This window comes from Euprymna scolopes, unplaced genomic scaffold, assembly GCF_053919585.1.
Source record: "Euprymna scolopes isolate OS-2025 unplaced genomic scaffold, ASM5391958v1 sca1, whole genome shotgun sequence".
In the NCBI taxonomy this organism is placed as follows: domain Eukaryota; kingdom Metazoa; phylum Mollusca; class Cephalopoda; order Sepiida; family Sepiolidae; genus Euprymna; species Euprymna scolopes.
Window position 1 is genome coordinate 1,502,885 of NW_027633102.1, and position 3,318 is coordinate 1,506,202.

Consider the following 3,318-nt stretch of genomic DNA (forward strand, 5'->3'; position numbering starts at 1 on the left):
GTCGATCGAGCGACCGGGTATATTCAAGACGCCTCTACCGACACCACCACACCAGCGGGCAGTTTAGCGAGCTTGCCAACTCCTCTGCCTCCTCAAGCGCTTCCAGACGCCTACCGACACCACATGCTGCTGGCTGGCTGTCTGTTGTTACAATGGAATTTAAAAAAAAAAACAAACAAAAAACCCCAACTCTATTAAGATTTTCGATAGTTGGAAAATAATAATAAATTAAGATTTTCGATAGATTGAAAATAATGATAAATTGATTTTAGCAGGGCTGCTGAGTTAGCTTATAGGAGCGAGCTAAAGTAAGAAAGAAACACGCCGAAACACACCGACCGGCACCCCCGACGACGACCACGGGTAAACGGCGGGACTTTGCCTCTTAAGCAAGTTTGACTGACGACTACCACGGCTATTCGGCTAGCTAGCTAGCTAGGTAGGTAGGTAGGTAGGTAGGTAGGTAGTCCTCCTCCTCGGCCACCTAGCCGTCGTCGTCGTCGATCGAGCGACCGGGTATATTCAAGACGCCTCTACCGACACCACCACACCAGCGGGCAGTTTAGCGAGCTTGCCAACTCCTCTGCCTCCTCAAGCGCTTCCAGACGCCTACCGACACCACATGCTGCTGGCTGGCTGTCTGTTGTTACAATGGAATTTAAAAAAAAAAACAAACAAAAAACCCCAACTCTATTAAGATTTTCGATAGTTGGAAAATAATAATAAATTAAGATTTTCGATAGATTGAAAATAATGATAAATTGATTTTAGCAGGGCTGCTGAGTTAGCTTATAGGAGCGAGCTAAAGTAAGAAAGAAACACGCCGAAACACACCGACCGGCACCCCCGACGACGACCACGGGTAAACGGCGGGACTAACTGTGACTCTCTTAAGGTGTGAGGAGGCTTTGCCTCTTAAGCAAGTTTGACTGACGCCTACCGACACCGGTCAGGTCGGCGAGGCTCCCGGCGGCCCCGAGCGGGACCACAGGTTGCGGAAGGCGTCCAAGTGAGCGGCGGCGACGCCAGGAGGCCCCCGGGGTCGACTCCGCGGCCCCCGGGTCGGTGTGCGGGCCTCCAGAGCTCGATAAAGTAGTGGTGTCGCTAGCGGTCGAGAAGGCACTTTTCGACGCCTACTGCCACCCCCACATGGCGGTAGGCGCAAAACTGGAAAATCGCCGACCAGAAATGTCGCTTCGTATAATCGACGTTTTTTTTGACCACCATTTTCAGGTGTCGGAGGTGGGTCTGGACGAATACCAACACCATTTCTGGGGTTTCACAACCGCCCGGCTTCTCCGACATATGTTGGAAAGGAGTAGCGATCGAGCGAAGGGGGCTGTCGGTAGGCGGCCGCGGGTTGCATGTGTGCCCGGGACAGCACCCCCATCCAACTAAGGGGTGTCCCCCGGGGGCCAGGGGGACCTCGTCCAGGTCGGCCGGGCGCTTCCAGACGCCTACCGACACCGGTCAGGTCGGCGAGGCTCCCGGCGGCCCCGAGCGGGACCACAGGTTGCGGAAGGCGTCCAAGTGAGCGGCGGCGACGCCAGGAGGCCCCCGGGGTCGACTCCGCGGCCCCCGGGTCGGTGTGCGGGCCTCCAGAGCTCGATAAAGTAGTGGTGTCGCTAGCGGTCGAGAAGGCACTTTTCGACGCCTACTGCCACCCCCACATGGCGGTAGGCGCAAAACTGGAAAATCGCCGACCAGAAATGTCGCTTCGTATAATCGACGTTTTTTTTGACCACCATTTTCAGGTGTCGGAGGTGGGTCTGGACGAATACCAACACCATTTCTGGGGTTTCACAACCGCCCGGCTTCTCCGACATATGTTGGAAAGGAGTAGCGATCGAGCGAAGGGGGCTGTCGGTAGGCGGCCGCGGGTTGCATGTGTGCCCGGGACAGCACCCCCATCCAACTAAGGGGTGTCCCCCGGGGGCCAGGGGGACCTCGTCCAGGTCGGCCGGGCGCTTCCAGACGCCTACCGACACCGGTCAGGTCGGCGAGGCTCCCGGCGGCCCCGAGCGGGACCACAGGTTGCGGAAGGCGTCCAAGTGAGCGGCGGCGACGCCAGGAGGCCCCCGGGGTCGACTCCGCGGCCCCCGGGTCGGTGTGCGGGCCTCCAGAGCTCGATAAAGTAGTGGTGTCGCTAGCGGTCGAGAAGGCACTTTTCGACGCCTACTGCCACCCCCACATGGCGGTAGGCGCAAAACTGGAAAATCGCCGACCAGAAATGTCGCTTCGTATAATCGACGTTTTTTTTGACCACCATTTTCAGGTGTCGGAGGTGGGTCTGGACGAATACCAACACCATTTCTGGGGTTTCACAACCGCCCGGCTTCTCCGACATATGTTGGAAAGGAGTAGCGATCGAGCGAAGGGGGCTGTCGGTAGGCGGCCGCGGGTTGCATGTGTGCCCGGGACAGCACCCCCATCCAACTAAGGGGTGTCCCCCGGGGGCCAGGGGGACCTCGTCCAGGTCGGCCGGGCGCTTCCAGACGCCTACCGACACCGGTCAGGTCGGCGAGGCTCCCGGCGGCCCCGAGCGGGACCACAGGTTGCGGAAGGCGTCCAAGTGAGCGGCGGCGACGCCAGGAGGCCCCCGGGGTCGACTCCGCGGCCCCCGGGTCGGTGTGCGGGCCTCCAGAGCTCGATAAAGTAGTGGTGTCGCTAGCGGTCGAGAAGGCACTTTTCGACGCCTACTGCCACCCCCACATGGCGGTAGGCGCAAAACTGGAAAATCGCCGACCAGAAATGTCGCTTCGTATAATCGACGTTTTTTTTGACCACCATTTTCAGGTGTCGGAGGTGGGTCTGGACGAATACCAACACCATTTCTGGGGTTTCACAACCGCCCGGCTTCTCCGACATATGTTGGAAAGGAGTAGCGATCGAGCGAAGGGGGCTGTCGGTAGGCGGCCGCGGGTTGCATGTGTGCCCGGGACAGCACCCCCATCCAACTAAGGGGTGTCCCCCGGGGGCCAGGGGGACCTCGTCCAGGTCGGCCGGGCGCTTCCAGACGCCTACCGACACCGGTCAGGTCGGCGAGGCTCCCGGCGGCCCCGAGCGGGACCACAGGTTGCGGAAGGCGTCCAAGTGAGCGGCGGCGACGCCAGGAGGCCCCCGGGGTCGACTCCGCGGCCCCCGGGTCGGTGTGCGGGCCTCCAGAGCTCGATAAAGTAGTGGTGTCGCTAGCGGTCGAGAAGGCACTTTTCGACGCCTACTGCCACCCCCACATGGCGGTAGGCGCAAAACTGGAAAATCGCCGACCAGAAATGTCGCTTCGTATAATCGACGTTTTTTTTGACCACCATTTTCAGG